Source organism: Vigna unguiculata, chromosome 4 (assembly GCF_037176805.1).
Source record: "Vigna unguiculata cultivar grain cowpea cultivar isolate G323 ecotype 2 chromosome 4, ASM3717680v1, whole genome shotgun sequence".
NCBI lineage: Eukaryota > Viridiplantae > Streptophyta > Magnoliopsida > Fabales > Fabaceae > Vigna > Vigna unguiculata.
Window position 1 is genome coordinate 20882986 of NC_140795.1, and position 19146 is coordinate 20902131.

The 19146-nt window shown below is 41.7% G+C and overlaps 1 non-coding gene across 1 annotated transcript; it reads right to left on the minus strand.

The window, feature by feature from the left end:
* Nucleotides 1-2420: 2420 nt before the first annotated feature.
* Nucleotides 2421-2494, minus strand: TRNAW-CCA (transfer RNA tryptophan (anticodon CCA)). The gene has a single exon. It is a non-coding gene; the product is annotated as a tRNA-Trp (tRNA).
* Nucleotides 2495-19146: the final 16652 nt, after the last annotated feature.

Below are 19146 nucleotides of genomic sequence, written 5' to 3' on the forward strand. Positions count from 1 at the left end.
ATGGCTTTTAATAGCCATGCATTTGCATTTAATGCACTGGAGAGAGAGAATTTTAAAACTTTCGTGGGCCCCACCATTAAAGAAGGAAGAGAAGAAAAACATTCATAAACGGACGCATGCGATAACCAGGATTCGAACCCCAAGCACCAAGTCAAACCATTAATTTTTCTTTTCATATGTTTTCCTTTAGTCTAATTTTTCCGGGGTCTTACAAGCGGCATTGCCCTTCTTCACTCACGTGATATTGCTGGATCGGGCTTTCGCCCATTGTCCAAGATTCCCCACTACTGCCCCCCGTGGGAGTCCGGGCCGTGTCTCAGTCCCAGTGTGGCTGATCATCCGAAAAGACCAGCTAAGCATCATTGGCTTGGTCAGCCTTTACCTGACCAACTACCTAATACTACGCAGGCTCATCAAATAACGCTTTTTAGCTTTCTTCAGGATTGGGCCCGAACTATTCGGCAGATTCCCACGCATTATGCACCCGTTCGCCACTTTGTTTTCAACTGTTCCCACCTCTTGGGCGAGACAAGCAACCTTCACGCTAGGAGCCTCTTTTCCTTCTGCCCAGCTCCCCGAAAACAACGTTCGACTTGCATGTCTTAAGCATATAGCTAGCGTTCCTTCTGAGCCAGGATCAAACTCTTCTTTTTAGTATGATTGGGCCCTGCAGTGGTAGAACCTGGTGAACCGAGCGTACTACTTCCCATCCTCTCCCAGCAAGAGCGCGTCCTAACGCTATAGGCTTTCGCGCTAGTGCGCTAAGTCCGTTGCTTGTTCCGGTCGAGCGTTTTCAAACCTTGCAAGCCTTGCTTCTCTTATTCTTTCTTTTTCGAAAAGAACAATACACATATATATAGGCATGCGCTCCCAAGCTACCTCTGTAGGTAGTATGGAGAGCCATTCCACTTGCAGGATCAATATCCGCTTGTACTGATGCGCTTCTTTTGTGATGAATGGATTAGGGCTTTCGACTAGAATCATACATCCACTCAGAATGTTGCGGATCCTCAGACGAGATCCTATACTAGGTTCCACGGGATTCATCAGGACACTGGCTTAATCGTTCTAGCGGGTTACTGGACAAGACTGTATTGGCAATACTGAAACATGCCGCGTTGAGCTTGGTTCCGAGATTCTAGTCTACTTCCTTAATCCTAACATCAGCGGTTTTAGATATCACCTACGATATTTGTGATGTGTCTTTGGAACCCGATATCCTTCTTCTCACTTGTAACTGACTGAACTAATAGGGTACTAGTTTCCTTCATATTCTTTGCACAACCGTAACTAGCTTCGTGGTAGCTCTTTCGACCCGCCATTCCTTCTTCAGGAACGGAGTTAGGCCTTGACCTTCTTCTCTTACTTGCTTGTACCTGACTGCCGAATACTGTTCCTGTCCTGATTTACGGATTTATCTTATATGAATGCACGAGCATTCCAAGGTGGTTTACTTACTTGTTAGAGTAAGGACCAATTGTTACTCCGCATTCATTAGCTCTTAAGCCAGTGAATGTGAATTACAGTGAGTAGCAAGCAAGCGAACGGAGCGTAGCATAGTTCGCGAGAAGCTAGTCAGCAGGAATAGCGGCCTTTCCGCTGCTAGGTCTTTCACCCCACGCTAACCAAAAAGGCAAGTTCATCAACCCTGCGAGGGTAATTATTTTGCTTCTAGAGCGCTCTGCCCTATGTCAGAAAGAGATTGAGGGCACATTCCGGCTAAGAAAATCAGTGAAATTCGTTTTTGCATAGCTTGCATTCTCTTTATTCGCCAAAGAACATCTACCTTTCGTCTGTAACGTGCATTTTTTGCTTTATTTAATGGATCCTCGAACTTGAGTGAAAGCCAATGCGTTTTCCGAACCGAAAGGGGGTCTTGAAAAAAAAAGGCCTACCCCTTCGATTGGAGATGTTGAAGTTGCGCATGAAGTAGTCTCTATCTCCCGGTCGGAGACAAGGGATGGATGTCGCTAGGCTAGGTCAACTCTATCATTGGTTTCATTATCCCTATGACGATCACTAGAAAAAGATATGTGCTACTACTATCCCGAAGCTAGGTGGTGCTATTATGGCGGGGGAAGGGTCTACTTCTGCTCCATCGGAATGCTTTTGGTAGCAGGTCTTTCTATTACCGATATGGACCTTAGGGTCTCGTACCTAGGTAAACGATCTATATAACTAAGGTAAGTATATATATGAATCTGTTGCGTCTTTTATCTCTGGTGTTGGATCACCTATTCACTACTGCGCTGCGACAAGGACTGGAACTGCCTCCGCGTTTGGACCCTTTATTAACATCTCTTTGGTTTATTTACCTCCTCTTTCTTTGTTTTTAATCCTAATCCACAGGAGGTAAAATTCAGACTTTAGACTGTTGTTCAATTATTTCAGTGTTATTCTCGATCTAACAAGAATGGAATCACACTCTGTAGGATTTGAACCTACGACATCGGGTTTTGGAGACCCGCGTTCTACCGAACTGAACTAAGAGCGCTTTCTTTTCATAAATAATTTTATGTAACCCCAATACATCTTGCATAATCAAATATATATAATAGCCCTTGGCATAGAAGCTGTGAAAGAATAGGCTGCTGGAGGAAGAACCGCCCCAAAGCGGAACGGGCAAGTCAGCCAGAGCAACTTTGAGGGAAGCCAGCTCCTCATCTGACTTTGTTTGAAGGTCGGTGTTGAGGAATGGCATGGTCTCCGGGAGAAAGAAAGCCAAAGGAGCGAAAAGCACACCATCCTAGGTAAGCAGCATCTTTGAAGCGGCATCTCACTCAATATACGCAATTATAAGATCTATCTTTTCCGGCCAATTCCATGCCACTCTACTTTGGACCCACTTGCAGGAGCTCGGACTGAGTCTGGTTTAGGTCCATCCGAGGGTTTGGACGTCACTTCTTCACTTTTCCGCTTTTTGGACGGGTGCTCTCCCCCGCGTGAAGGCATAAGACATAGACAGTCACTAGTTTGATCGCTATGCCATTCTCGGCAACGATGTGGTGATAGCTGATCGACGAGTTGCTTTGGTCTACCTTTTTGAATCATGTACATTGATTGAGGACTTGATGTCAGAATGCATTCTTCGATACCCTGTTGTAGAAGTTTTCATCTAGTTCCTGTAGCTAGTTGTAGATGCATATTATAGCTGCTATCGGATCAGAGGTTCGGGGGATTTTTCACTTGATTATTTAAAAATAAATATTCATTTCATTCCTGTTGGATCTCTTGCTTTCAAGTTCTTTTAGTTTCTATGTAACTCAATCAGGATGTAGATGTAGATACGGATAGGGTTCAACCGGGTAACCAATCCTGGTGGCTGGATGACTCCTTCACCCTTAGATCGCAAGACTAAGGTAAACGAGGCGGAACCTTGGTGGCATGATAGGCTGGTTCTCACCAGGGTCAGTCCTATCACAAAATTGGAGTTTCTAACCTCACTCTGCTTAGTAAGGCAGAGCCCTATGTTAGTCACATAGGCACCCCCCCGGTTTCTTAGTGAAACTCATCAAGGTGAGGGTGGGCTAGCTTATAGCTATTCTATCACTCAGGGATCCATAATGGAGCAACTGGGGGTGACGCAGAAGCCACTCGGGTGGGGCTGGTAAGATATGATATCAAACGGTCTAGAATAGAATCGAAAGCTCAAAAGGGAAGTGAAGGATCAATTCCTCCCATGCAATGTGGCATGGCTCGCTCGTGACTCATTGAGGAAGGGGCACGGTTCGAGATTATGTGAAGGACCCTAATGCTTAACATAAATAAGAGGACAAAGTCTTCCATTGAATGGCTAGTTTACAAACCTGGGCTCAGACGTCAGTCAGGAGAGGATTAAGCCTCTTGGTGGACTACAAGTTGAAGAGTTCATAATGTTGGAAAAAAACGGATCTACCATTCCTACTCCCCAGTTATGTCATCCCTTACCTATGATTGCATCCTAGTTTTCGCCGCCCATGGTTCCGAGAGACCCAATTTATACAGAATGAGCACCTCACCCCTTTCTTTCCTTGTAGTTGGAGTTGGGCACAATTTCACTTGTAAATGGATTGGCTTTAGATGCGGCTCATAACCACTGCTTGTGAACAGCTTGACTCCTGCTTTCCCGGCTACTGTAAGACCCGAGAAAATTAAATAGTTATTTAAATAATTATTTAATTATGGCGGGTAATAGAAACATTTAAAGCAATTAATGTGAGGAACTATGACATGGAAAAGTACTAGCTCAAGTGGTTGAGAGTACTTTATTGTGTATGAGGACTTGGGTTCGAGTCTTATGTTTGCCACTTGGGTGTTATTTAAATTATGCGTTTTTGTGTGTTTATATATTGAATGCATGGGGTGATGATAAATTCCTAGAATTGTAGAAGTTATCATGAAATCTAGATTGGTTGAATGGTTTGGCCTTGGTTTGGTATGTGCATGGGTGTGGGTTCAAACCTTGTTAAGAACTAAATAATTTCTTTTTGCCAATTTTTCCTTTGGCATGAATGTGAAAAGGTTTGGAAAACCTAGTAGCCAAGAAGGCAGCCGTGAGTGCTGGAAAAATACACTGTGAGGGATATTGAGTAGACATTAACACACACTTTTATTGTAATTTTCGTTTTAAAAGGTTAAGTGAAATTAAGGGTGGAATGAATTAGAGTGAGAGAGGATAATTAAGGGATTAAGGGTCTGAGACAGGGGAGTGCATACGGAATCATAGACTTCTGGGCGATTGGCACGAATTGTAGAGGAGAATTGGAGTGGGAAACCATTGTGGAAGAGTGAGGCAAGAGCAAGGGTGAGTTTGAATTAAAAGTCACGTGCAATCCGTGTTTGGAGCGAGGATCAGAGGTTAGGGGAGCTGGAACCGAATCTTTTATTTCTTGTTTTTATTTGTATGAAATGTATGAGAATTTGAATGCATGTACTCTGCTATTTCATGTATTTTCGTATTTTCTGCAATTTTCCAGAAATCGCCTGGCGGGTGATGAATCACCGCTAGGCGACTCATCTTATTTCTGGGTAATTGGGGGATTCTGGAGACGGAACCGCCTGGCGGCACGGGCTTAACCGCCAGGCGGTGCATGTTAGAGTACCCAGTTTTCTGGGTTTTATGAAGGGCCTAGCGGTGACGAATACCCGCTAGGCGACGCGAGCCACTTTTGGCTCGATTTTGATGTTTCACAGGTTCTGGGAGGTTTGTAATCAAGGAGAAATTGCTTTCTAATATTTATGAATGATTAAACATAGTATTTCATTGGAAATTCATGGAATTGGGGTTTAATTGAGAAGAAGATTGCATGAAGGTTATCTTAGGGTTGATGAATTGGGGATTTCGAAAACGACACTAATCTAAATGGAAAGGGTGAATGAATTCGGGTATGGGAAGTGTTAGAGAATGAATTGTAATCCTAAAAGATGGAATCGTATCCTATAGAGTCATAAATTGGTTGAACTCAGAGTTGTTCTGAAAGGGTTGAGATTCGCAGGTGCAAAGAAAAATGTTGGGGTTCCTGGAACAGCAGGAACCGCCTGGCGGCGCGTTGGTTACCGCCAGGCGCCATATCAGTGAAGCGTGGTGTCTGATTCATGAAAAACGCTGTTTTTCGTACTTTTCGTGGAACAGGAACCGCCCGGCGCTAGTTCATGCCGCCAGGCGCCACCGATTTTTCTAGTCTGCGTAGTTTTCGTAAAACTTCATTTTTCGCTTCGTTAACCGTCCGATTTGAGTGAAATTTTGTAAGGTGTTTCACAACATGTTGTTCTTCACTTTGAACGGTGGAGATTTAAATTGGATGCCTGAAGAGGGAGATATACGTCACTCATGATTGGTTGTTGAATTCCCTAATAGTATGATTACTAATGGATGATTAAGTGTGATCAAGTACTGGTATGGCCTTGATTGGTGAATGTATATATAAAAATATATTGATGCATGATTGATGAGTATGTTTTTGGTAGTGCTTGTTGAGACATGTTGAATATATGAACCTATATATGTTAGCTCGAACGTAAGATGTTATAAGTGTGAGAATAAGGCCACAATTGATGATATCACTATGACCGAGTGTTGCATGATCATGACAGGTTTTGGAAAAGTATGGGAACATGATAATCATACTTTAAATGTAATGGAATTGTAAGCATGCAAAGGGTTGGGAAAAATGAGAAGGGGAAAATAAAGTGTGTGTTGGAATTGATTTAAGAGGTAAGTATATATGAATTATAAAAGAGAGGAATGTGTGCTTATACTTGAAAGATGTATATGTGTTGTGATGTTGTAATTTGGAATATATGAATGTGTATGTTGATTTCTGGATGTTTGAGAATTAAATGGTTGAATTCTAGGAAATGAATTAGAGTACCTAAAACTAGTAGTGTCACATTACTGGTGTAGCGCCTAGCGGTGTAGACTGAATCGCTAGGCGATAGTATGAAACAGGAATGTCTTATAAGTTATAGCGCCCAACGGTGATGTGGAACCGCCAGACGGTCTGTACTGCCATTTCGCCTAGCAGCGCTTTGGCTACGCTAGGCGATGGTGTAGTGGTAGGGTGCATTGTGATATGTTTTGCATGGTTTGTGGTGTGGGTCCTGGTCGGGGATATGCTTGATGTTGTCATGAGCGGGTAGGTTCATGACTGGTGATGAACACGTGATGATATGAGCGGGGAGGTTCATATTCTATTACTCTCGTGTGGGGATACGAGCGAGGTAGGTTCGTATGTTCCGTGCTCACACTTGAGAGATGTTGCGTGTGGGGAGGTACGTAGCTGGTGGATCACGTGTGTTGGACTACGAGTGGGGAGGTTCGTAGAGTTGGACCACGAGCGGGCAGGTTCGTGGAAGCATTGGAATCCCTAAGACCAACTTGAGTATATACCTTGTGTAGGGTGGTGTGCTTTGCTTGTTTTCTTTATCATGTTGTGTTGTGAAACTTGGATCAGGGGATGCTGTGCCATGAGCGGGTAGGTTCATGGATGGTGGTGAACACGTGATGATATGAGCGGGGAGGTTCATATCATGTTACTCTCGTGTGGGGATACGAGCGAGGTAGGTTCGTATGTTCCGTGCTCACACTTGAGAGATGCTGCGTGCGGGGAGGTACGTAGCTGGTGGATCACGTATGTTGGACTACGGGCGGGTAGGTCCGTAGAGCAGGACTACGAGCGGGGAGGTTCGTAGAGGCAGGACCACGAGCAGGCAGGTTCGTGTGAGCATCATAAACCTTGAATCCGAGGCTAATTATTTATGTGTTGTGAAGGTTGAAAAGCCTTGGGGATTAAGGTCTGGGCCAAGAATTAACTAGAATAAAATAGATGGGTGTATCTTGATTTTTTTTATTAACTTATATGTTAATTATTTATGAGCTCACCCTATCTTCTTGTGTTTGGCGATGATCGTGTAATGCGTTACACGGGAGCAGATGATGTTGCAGGTGGTGCTGATGAGGCATAGCATCGGAGAGAGGGTTAACTGGGAAAAGATTTTACTGGAGTTTTACCGTTATTATTTTTATGAAATTTGTAAATAGTGTCTTACTGATTTGTGAATTTGGATATTGTATTGGAGTTTCATAAAGTATGGATTTTTGGATAACATCCGATTAATAAATGTTTTAAAATTTCCCCCGTTTTGGGAAGCGAAGTATAATAAATAATGTTTTCATCATATTTCTTAATTTTTATTACTTAAATTAGTAATATCCGACCGGGATGTTACAGCTACAGTACAAATTATGCCAAAGGCAGCTCGCTCCTGCTCAAAAATCACACAATAAGCCAAGGCAAGGTGGCCAGTTCTAATCTAATCTAGCTATTTCAAAACAAATTCTCATCTCAGGAAGACAAATTGAACTATTACAGATAGAACAAATAGATTGGTGTAGGCTCTAAGCCAAGTCGCCTATCTCGTGTGCTATAAAATACACAACGTACTTTCCTGAACCTTTCTCAAGCTATTATGTCTTGTCCCAGGTATAAAGAGGTGTATATATAGCGTTCTCCTTCCCGCCTCGACCCTTTCGGCTAAGAGGAAATCCGAAGCGACAAAAGTGATTCCGGTCTCCCCATCATTCATTTGAAAGGTATAAGGCACGCCATTCGGTCCTTTCTAAAGTAGTAGTAGCGGTGGCTATCTCCGATGTCTGGGATCTATTCCAACTTTACTTCATGTAAATAGTTGATAAGATTCGTGAACCCTGTTGAGTCCACGAGAAGATCTTCTTGTTCGGATTGCTAGCTTAGCTGCCCTTTTGGATACTACAATTTTCTTTTCATTTTACAGTTTACATCCAGGCCAAGTCCTTTTCTGCCTGTAGGAAACCAAGCAATGGATTCTCCCTGTGTCAATGTTATGGGTCCAATTCTAGCTCTTTCACTACTCTCTACAGAAGCTTCACTTGCGACCTTATGCTTTCTATCCTAAATAGAGAAAGAGGGAAATAGGTCGTCAAATCAAAAGACGAGGCTGAGCGTTAGCGATGGGCTGGGTAACGAAGGGTGAGTGTCACGATGGTGCGAAGCAGAGAAGGAAAGTAAAGGGCTTTGTGGGCTAAGGGATCTCGATATGCCCCTTTAGATAAGAGTCAGTAGGCCTAGAAGGCTCCTATGCCAAAAGAAAATGCTCTACATGACTAAAGTCAAGGCGAACGGCATTAGTACAGCTGTTAAGAAGACTCTCCGATGTTGACTTTGTAAATTCATAGGCCTTTGTAACCGGTAGGTTACTTTTTACATAGAATTTCTAATGGAACTACCATCTATTGTATAGGGCTACTATATTCTTTGTACTCGTCTACTAATGTCGGTCGGATTAGCTACATCGGATTGACTACTACCCTAGGATGATAGGACCAGTTGGAACGGTTTCTTCTCTTTCTACCTACACATCTCAGAGCTCATACACCTGCGCATCTCACTAGCGTCCTCTTTGTCCCGTAAGCATTTAGGGTCTTACTCTCTCTTCTCGGTCAGTATATTCCCCTAATCTCTCTATCATTGGCATTGGCATTGGAATAACCAACAATAATAGGTAATGAACTCCTTGGGATCGAAAGACAACTTTTGCTTTGGTCTCGACGAATTGTTGAGCGAGGCTGACTTTAGAGGTGTAAGCACTGCGAGTCTCAATCCAGTCAAATTCCTGTTGGCTTATAATTGAGCGAAAGGCATAATAGATTCTTGCTCTTCTTAGCCTTGCAAATGAGGTGGTTGATAGACCCTCCTGTCTTAGTGGTATGGTTAACATAAACTTCTGACTCTGAGGCTAGCTCTAGGACAAGCGTTTCTTCTTTCTCCTCTAGGGTTAAGTCCAATACTAATGTGTATCTTTCTGCTTTATTCACTTCCTGAACAATTTCTGTGCCCATTCTGGATTGAATACCTATATATCTTGGTAAGATTAGGGTCAACGGTTTGTGCCTGTCTATTCCATCCATTCCTTCGTGGAGTTAGGGCGTGTGATGTGTCCTTTCCGATGCCCTCGGCCGCATTTCAGAATCAAAGTGTCATGGTGCTTTAGTTGTGGGTTAGCAGGGATAAGTTGGACTACGCTAGTAGTTAGGGTGGTAAGATGAGCACCGCGATTGAAGGGCTCACTCTATGGAAGTCCTCTCCCACTTGAAAGCTAAATAAGGACACAAATAATTGTATTCCATTCTTAGCAGAGGTTCCTTCCATCTAATCCCTCGAAGTACTTCGCTCACCTTCGAAGAGTGAAATGATCATTCAAAGCAAACTAACTAAAGGCATAGGGCAAAGGAGCTTAGAAGGGTGAGGGTGGCGGAGGGAATAAGGTATGAAATCACTTAGATAGAAGCATGTTGGATGACGACCCCTATCGCTAATAAGAGACTGAATGGCAACAATTATGGATTCATAAATTTGGAGAAATAAGGTAATAGAAGGCTAGGTATATGCTTAACACAGCTAGTTCGAGAGCCATCGAAGTATCTAACTATGCATTATAGCTAATATGTTTGAGCCATCTCTTTTGAAGGTATGACACCTACTAGGTTGACCGCGCCTCGAGGGAGACTATGGTAAGGTCGGATAGATCGAGTCTTTTGATACTCTTATTCTTAGGATTGGGCCCCTCAATAATGAAAGCTATTGAAGAATGCCTCCCACCCGAAAGAGAAGAAGACATCGAGAAAATAGGGTGGCTCTCAAACTAAAACACATGTGGTAGGGTCTCTCTTTGTGAGAATACCAACCCGAGTTGGATCAATGAGGATGGTGTGATTTGACCTCTCAATCGTGGGTTTCCCCGTTCGAGGACTCCCTCGCCTTGTCTTTCCTTTCGGCAGAGAAGAAGACGGAAAAACATAAAGGGATCTTTTTTTTTAAACTCCAAGGAGGATGGGCATGACAGAGTTTGGCAAGAATCATCCCTTCCTTTTTCAAATACGACGAGCCGCCCTGATGAAGGATTGACCCCAACCAAGGATGAAGGCACATGCTTAAGAAGACTAAGCATGTTTAGAAAGGAAGTTCACTAATCCTTCATCCCTTTCATTTGTGTTTGTTATTTTTGATTCCCTAAGTTGACTTAGTTGAATCAACTTTAGTTGACTTGGTTACCTTTGACTAGGTTTGACTTGTTGACTATAGTTGACTTGACTTAAGCCAACATGCTAATCTATGTTTATTTGCTTTGTAGGTTAATTAGGAGTAAGAAAGCAATGCTAGGTGGCGCATGGTGATTGGGGAGCATAAATGATGTAGAGGAGAGAGTAAAGCAAAGGCATAAAGCATAAAGTAAAAGGCATGAAGCAAGTGTACCTATGTACCTTTGGTCTCCTTTGTTTTTAGCACACTTTGGCCACTTTTTAGAGACATATGAGACACATTCTTTGTCTCCTTTTGTGCTAGAACGAAATTAGCCTTGCACACACTATAGTTAGCTCTTTTGTCTCTCATTTTTTGTAACCTTATTTGACCTAGTTTCTAGAAGCTAGGGTTAGGTTTTTGTAGAGACATCCTTAGGTATCTTTTATTTGCTTAGAGGCCCATAAACTCTTCTATATAAGGGGTGCTCCTAGACATGTAAAAGGGTTGAACATTTTGAAGTAAAAACACTCTTGTGTCTCAACCATTTGTGAGAGTTTCCTCCCTTGGGAGTGAAACTTTTAAGCCTTATGTTTTCTCAACCATTTTGAAGTAAAAACACTCTTGTGTCTCAACCATTCCTTTCCTTTCCATTTTATGTTTTCTTCTTCCTTTAATTGTTCTTGGTTTTCTATGATTTATGTGCTTTCCATTTCCTTTTTGTTTTGAATCAATCCATCATCTTCTTCTCTTGAGCTTTGTGAAAGGAACCTTCACATCTAGATAGCTTGCTATCTTAATGTCCAGTGGGGATTTCGCTTAGCTTTCTTAATCAACTCACACCATATTCAATAATCATAAAAAGGAACAATATAATCCTTCATCATTTGGTATCTAGAGCTTTGGTTGTCCTTGAATATGGTGTTTTCATGTTCTAAGCTTGTCTTGTGTAGCTATCTTTGAATGGTCCACATAAAAACAATGCTGGCAGAAACTGTTTACGATTTTAAAAGATTAAACTGCACCTGCTCAGTGGTCAAAAAATTACTTTCTTGGTATCAAAAGAAAGCTCTATGAGTCTAGTTTCTAGAAAAAAAAGAACCAATGCATTTGGAGTTCTGTGGAGAAAGTTATGATCAAATTAGTGAGCAAAGGTCAGATCTGCCAAGAATACGTGAATCAGCGTTTTCAGGTTTTGTTGTGGCAGTTTGGCTACGGTTTTTGCACCTCTTTAAGCTCCTAAATGTGGTTGGATAACATGTCTTTTGATACTTAGTCTTTGATCCTCAAATCCATGAGTTTAAATGCATGATAGCTACATGTTTGTTTCTTTGTGTATGTCATGTTGAGTTGTTAAATGTGTCTAACTTTTGCTTGAGTCATATGTCATATGCTTCTTTGAGTTTTCTTATTCTTGTTTCTAAGTATTTGAACTATTGCATGAGATCTATGCCTTTTTATGTAGCATGCTCCTTGAAATTGATTTTGACCTAATTTTTAAGGAACTAAGTGTTCAAGACACCCTAAAATATCCTTCTCATCATCTTAAGTACCTAGTTTTAAAAAGAAAAAATATTTTCATGACCAAAAACAGGCCGAGAGCTAATGTGTTGCTTGGTGAATCCATTTGGCCATTTTTACTAGGTATTATGCTACCAAATTTTATACTTGGATTTTGGGTGATATTGGCAAATTAGTTCCATGCTTTAACTTGGTTATGATCTTTCTTGGTGTGTGCATAATTTGAGGTATAATCTTGGCTTGTTCAAATGCTTTCCATAGAGTCTTTAAAAGTGTTTTTCATTGCTTTAGTCTTGTTCAAGTTTTGTCTTTAAAAAAAAATCCTTAGAAGTTAAACTTTCTTGTTTTTGTGCTTTTCTTGCTTGTCACTAGGTGTTCTTTGTTGTGTCTTAGTAGTTTTCTTTTCTTGAAACTCTTGGGATGTTGTGGACGAATCACTTGTATTGCATTTGAAAGGTTTTGAACAAGTTTTTAAAAGTGTTTGCTTCACTCCTTTGGTGGATTTTGAGTGCTAGCCTTGCCTTGTTACTTTGGGAGAGTGATCTAAACACTTGGGTTACATTTTGGGTTGGATTTGGTCTCGGTTTTCATGTTTTCTAACCACTAATCCATTTATTTTGTCTCGGATTTGAGTGTTTTTGTTGTAGGAATCATGGCAAGTTCATCAAATGCACCTACACCAAACAAAAACAATACATTGATGAGATTGCTTCGAGATTTGGAGTTGTCTAGGAAGGAGGCCTTTGAACAATTGAGAAAAGACAAGGAGCAAAGTGACCTAAGAATCCAAGAGCACATTCAAAGGCTTGAAGCTAAAGAGCAAGAAAGAGAGGCTAGGAAAAGAGGGCATTCTAGGCGCAACCCATCACAAGAGAAGCAAACTCCAAAGATCCCTAAGTTCAAAGGAGAAAATGACCCAAACATCTAAATTGAGTGGGAACAAAAAGTTGACCAAATTTTTACCATTCATGTTGTTAGTCATCAAAAGCAAGTAGATTTTGGTAGTCTTAGAGTTTGAGGATTATGCCATGACTTGGTGGCATCAATTATGTATGGACAATATTAACCAAGAGTCACTCGCGACTTCTTGGAGGGACCTTAAAAATTTGATGCGCGCTAGATTTATTCCTTCCTACTATAGGAGGGAGACTCTTTTGAAGCTCCAAAGGCTTCAACAAGGGTCCATGTGTGTGGATGAATATTACAAGTTAATGGAGTTCATGCTTCTAAAAGTAGGACTCCAATTTGAAAGTGAAGAGGAAAAGGTAGCTAGATTTGTGAGTGGGTTAAGGAGGGACATACAAGATTTAGTAGAGTTATATGAGTACTCCTCTCTTGACAAAGTTTTACATTTGGCCATCAAAGTTGAAACTCAATTGCAAAAGAAAAAAGAGGCCAAGAGGAGTGGTTCATACAATGACTACTATTCTAGTACTTGGAAAGATAAAGAAAGAAAACATGATAAATCACCACTCAAGAGTTCCCAAGACCCATCTCCTAGGACTAATTCGTATAGGCCTTCTAATGAAACTCCTAATTCTTCTCAAGGTACAAGGACAAGTTCTATAAAATGTTTTAAGTGTTTGGGATATGGGCACATAGCTTCAAATTGTCCCACCAAAAGAATCAAGGCCTTAAACCTTAAAAAAGAAGTAAAGAGTGAACATTCTTCTCTCCCTTCCCCCAAAAGTACTTCTTCCCACACATCTTCTCCAAGTGAAATGATTAAACCCCTTGAAGGTGGATTGTTAATGATAAGGCACCAATTAAGACAAGTTTCCAAGGAACTTGACCCTTCTCAAAGACAAAACATTTTTCATTCAAGGTGCCATATCAATGACAAACTATGTCCCCTCCTCATAGATAATGGAAGTTGTGTAAATGTGGCTAGCACAAGGGTTGTGGACAAGCTTGGCTTGAAAACTATCCCTCATGCCAAGCCCTACAAGCTATCATGGCTTAAGGAAGAAGATATTAAAGTAACTCAACAAGTCCTCATTAACTTTTCAATTGGAAATTTTAAAGATGAGGTGTTATGTGATGTTGTGCCTATGGAAGCAACTCATATTTTGCTAGGTAGGCCATGGCAATTTGATAGAAAAGTCTTTTATGATGGCCATGCTAATACCTATGCTTTCTCCTTCCAAGGCAAGAAGTTCACACTCCTACCTCTCTCACCCAATCAAGCAAATGAGGACCGAAATAAAGTGAAAGATAAGAGAAAAGATGAAAATGAAAAAGAGCAAGTTACCTCCAAAGTGTTACTTGACTCCAAAAAAAGATTTCCAAAGCAAGATGGACATCACCATTCTTCCTTCTCTTCCAAGGTTCAAAAGGAAGACCCAATGCCCAAGCATGAGAGGAAGAATGGTCTAGAAAAGAGGGATGACCTAACCAAAGCTAGGGGTAATACCCTTAGAAAGGATGGAACAAGAGCTCATAAAAGGGAGGTGCAAATCCTCCCCCAAATCAAGTCAAGCTCCATCTACAAAGGCTTAAAGAATTTGTGGTCAAATTCTCTCCAAGGAGGGGAGGATGATGAAGGATTGACCCCAACCAAGGATGAAGGCACATGCTTAAGAAGACTAAGCATGTTTAGAAAGGAAGTCCACTAATCCTTCATCCCTTTCATTTGTGTTTGTTATTTTTGATTCCCTAAGTTGACTTAGTTGAATCAACTTTAGTTGACTTGTTGACCTTTGACTAGGTTTGACTTGTTGACTATAGTTGACTTGACTTAAGCCAACATGCTAATCTATGTTTATTTGCTTTGTAGGTTAATTAGGAGTAAGAAAGCAATGCTAGGTGGCACATGGTGATTGGGGAGCATAAATGATGTAGAGGAGAGAGTAAAGCAAAGGCATAAAGCATAAAGTAAAAGGCATGAAGCAAGTGTACCTATGTACCTTTGGTCTCCATTGTTTTTAGCACACTTTGGCCACGTTTTAGAGACATATGAGACACATTCTTTGTCTCCTTTTGTGCTAGAACGAAATTAGCCTTGCACACACCATAGTTAGCTCTTTTGTCTCTCATTTTTTGTAACCTTATTTGACCTAGTTTCTAGAAGCTAGGGTTAGGTTTTTGTAGAGACATCCTTAGGTATCTTTTATTTGCTTAGAGGCCCATAAACTCTTCTATATAAGGGGTGCTCCTAGACATGTAAAAGGGTTGAACATTTTGAAGTAAAAACACTCTTGTGTCTCAACCATTTGTGAGAGTTTCCTCCCTTGGGAGTGAAACTTTTAAGCCTTATGTTTTCTCAACCATTTTGAAGTAAAAACACTCTTGTGTCTCAACCATTCCTTTCCTTTCCATTTTATGTTTTCTTCTTCCTTTAATTGTTCTTGGTTTTCTATGATTTATGTGCTTTCCATTTCCTTTTTGTTTTGAATCAATCCATCATCTTCTTCTCTTGAGCTTTGTGAAAGGAACCTTCACATCTAGATAGCTTGCTATCTTAATGTCCAGTGGGGATTTCGCTTAGCTTTCTTAATCAACTCACACCATATTCAATAATCATAAAAAGGAACAAGATAATCCTTCATCACGCCCACCTTCATTACCTAAGATGAAGAATTCTCACCCATGCTACGAGTCTGCGGTCAAGCGCAATCTGAAATCCCTCGTCGATAGACATGAACCAGGCGAGTCCGAATCCCTTTTTGTTTTGTTTTGTCAGCTGATCTTACGAGCTTTCATACAAAGCCTATATCTTATAGCGCATATAAGAAGAAGTGGTGGACAATCTTCTCTGCGCTCTTTGACCTACCATAAATCCTTAGTGGTGGACCGGTCGACCTCAAGCCCTATCATCAAAGATAGACTCTTTTAGTGCAATGAGATAGGTACTTTCAAAAAGTCAGTGGTAGGTTGTTCTCGTCAAGCAGTAAGGCGACAATCCAATCCTGAGCTTCGTCAATAGGCGTCCAATCCCGGGAAAAAAGTAGGGTAGAATTGCCGAGTCGTCTAGCCTAGTAAAAAGCAAGAGCCCCTGCCTCAACTACACAATCACAATCATTTGTAAAGTAAAAAAGGGTGGTTTGCTCGTGCAATCTACGATAAATTCGTTCATTCATGTTTTATTTTATCTGTTTGACTCAAAAGGAGGAGAAGACGATGGGGGACGGGGCCCCCACAAGGAAAAGTGTTGCTCTCATAACCGACTATTTTTAATCTTTTTATGGATGTGATATATTTGATGTTCAATTCTGTCATTGGGGCTGCTGCACACTAATATAAATAAAATTGAATTACGTCATCCGAGTGAAAATTAGATGATTCCACAGTTTGACCTATCTATTAATGTCACGTCCCGCCTGTGCAGATTGACCTTTCTTTCATGACACTCTCGGCCATAAGCTGTATTATGTGTTTTCGCTAGGACCGACTTCTTTCGGGGCTACTCTCCTCCCGCTAGAAATGTAATAATACATCGATAGTCTAATCTCGTGGCCCCTTCCGGTCAAATCAGTTCATTTCGCTCTCAGCGACCGCTCTTCGTTTAGGACAGACCACTCTTCCTCTTCGGGTCCTCCTTGACTTATCTTTCTCCGATCGTCCCCTCCGATCATGATCTACTTACTCCCTGTGATATAGCTTATGTTCAGTAGGATCGAGACTACTCTAACAAACAATTGAAAATGAGAGGCAAGCAGGAATTGAACCCACTAATGGGCCAACGCTTGGCGTTTACTCTAGCCCGTCTTTATAGGATAGATAGACCTATTTATTCAGTTATCTTTCCCCTTACCTTATAAGTAGATCGGTGGAGGCCCGACCCTTGGTCCGACCTTGATGCCATAGTTTGGAGGGGGCTGAGCAGTCGGTTGGAAAGAGTTGTAGAAAGAGAGGAATCGAGATAAAGTGCACTTTCCCTTGATATCAGTCCATTCCAACAAAGCACACAATAAGTGAGATGAGCCTACCAGCTCCGCCTTGGCCCTATGCCTTTTGGCCAGCTCGTCTGGACTTGGCTTTGACCGGTCTGCCCCCCTTTTGCAAGGATTCGACTCCTCCACTTGATGCTTTACACCCACGCTTCGTTCAGGCAACGCTACTCGGATATGTCTTGCCAATCGCCAAAGTAGTGCTACTTCCAGGATTTTTTTCGACCAAACTCGGGAACCTTCCCTTTAGTGAAAGGCTCTATCCCGGGACGAAGATAAAGAGGGGGGAAGGCCAAGTACGAGATCACAGGGATCGAGCTGGAGCTTGACAACAACGATACAGGAAACCATACAATCGAAGGCTAGCAAGAAGAAGCAAAAAGATAGTCAAAGCTTAAGGGATTCATCACAAAGGCAAGTGCTCCAGCGGAAACTATCAATTCAAAGGGAAGACCGGGTAGTGGTAGTTAACCGGGGGAGAGAGCAGCTCATCCGTCAGGATGGGATCCCTCTACTTCGCGTTTTTGGCTTATCTTTTTATTGCTCAGACGCTTCCCATTGTCCGTCTGGTTGATGAAATAGGGGTTCCCGGTGAAGAAGAGGAGAAAGAAGACCTCAATCGTAAAGTAAGATCATATATCCTTTACACCCTGTCATGAACTATGATGGAACTGCCCGGCTAGCCATCTCATATGCTTCACACATGATGTTCGATTGCTTTCATAGAGCACATGACTATCTTCCAATCTAGTCTCGGTGGATGCTTTGCTATACACCCCTTGACTGGGACTGTCTTTGGAAAACCCAGTGATTGTATAATGGATACAGCTCATTGAGAAGAAGGCTTTCCCTCTTTCCTGTCTAGCCAAGTTTGAACTTCGATCGCTGGAAACTCATGCTTTCAGGCTTGCGTGCTTATTCGAAACTCTTGATCTTCTCTCTAATCCTCATGCCATGATAGGAAAAATGGACCTCAATAGTAAGAAAACCCTAGAACAACGGAAAGGCTTTTTCCAAGGGAGATGGTCCCATAGTGTCTATCAGAGTCTATTGATTGCCTTTTTATCTTTCTCCTCCTTCCCCTTCAATTCTATATCAGCTAGTTGGAAAAAGGGTTGTCCCGATGTGACTTGTCATCCTTGATGGCGGTCTTCTAACTCTTATGGCTACTCCATACGGCTAGCACCTTCCCATCCGAGTGACATAAGCCTTCCCCTGCAGTGAACTTTCTTCCGCTTGAAAAAAAAGCATTTCTTATCCATCGCTTGTAGGGGTACTACTTCTCTCCTACTATCAAACCATATCGAAAAAGGAAGTCTCTCTAGCACTGATATGGCTCATGCTCCATAGCCTACTTAATTAACCATGCTCTCGTTCGTGCCCCATGTCTTCCATAAGTAAGTAAATGGCTCATAAGACAAGCAAGAATTCAAGCATCATTTCCAGGCACGTGTAAAATCAAATAATAAGGGACGGTCGGGATCGGTCTTTGTGCCTATGGGAATAAAGAACCTGGCCTTCGGGCAATTCATGTCTTTCTTTGATTTAGTACTACTTTAGTTTTTCAAAGGAAGATATTTTCTTTCCCTGTAGTGCTATAGTGCGCTTGGACTTTATCTCCGCTCCACTGTCTGGCTTTCATGAAGAAAGATTGAAAGCGTCCTTATGTCAAAGATGTTCGTGTACTTTAGAAATAGGACTGCTCTTTTTAGGACTGTTAGCCCTGGTCTGTAGCCACCTAGAACTACCAGAGACTCGATCCACCTCAGGAACATTCAAAAGACTAAATTGGAACTCACTTATTGTCTCATGCCACCTTGGAAGATAAGACATATTCTCAAACAGAAAAGGAAGGACTTACCACTTGGCCACACTAAGAAGCCAGAGTCTGAGCTAGTAGCTAGCCCCAGGTTTAGAACTGGAGTTCTCTATCAGGGAATTCCAGGAGTGAAATAGCAGGATTTTTTTTCATTGGATAGTGGTGCTACATGGAGTTAGGAAAAATAGGATCTCATGTGGAAGAAGGGCTAGACTGAAAGAAGATCTAAATAAGACAGGATTGTGACCTAATAAGCTAAAAATTTCGGACTCTACTCTAAGAAGTAAGCAAACGCTACGCCCCTTGAAAGCGAAAGCGAGGAAAGGCTAATTGCGAAGAATCCTGTTATCGAATTAGCTCTTGTTGCGCCTTGTTCTCGAAT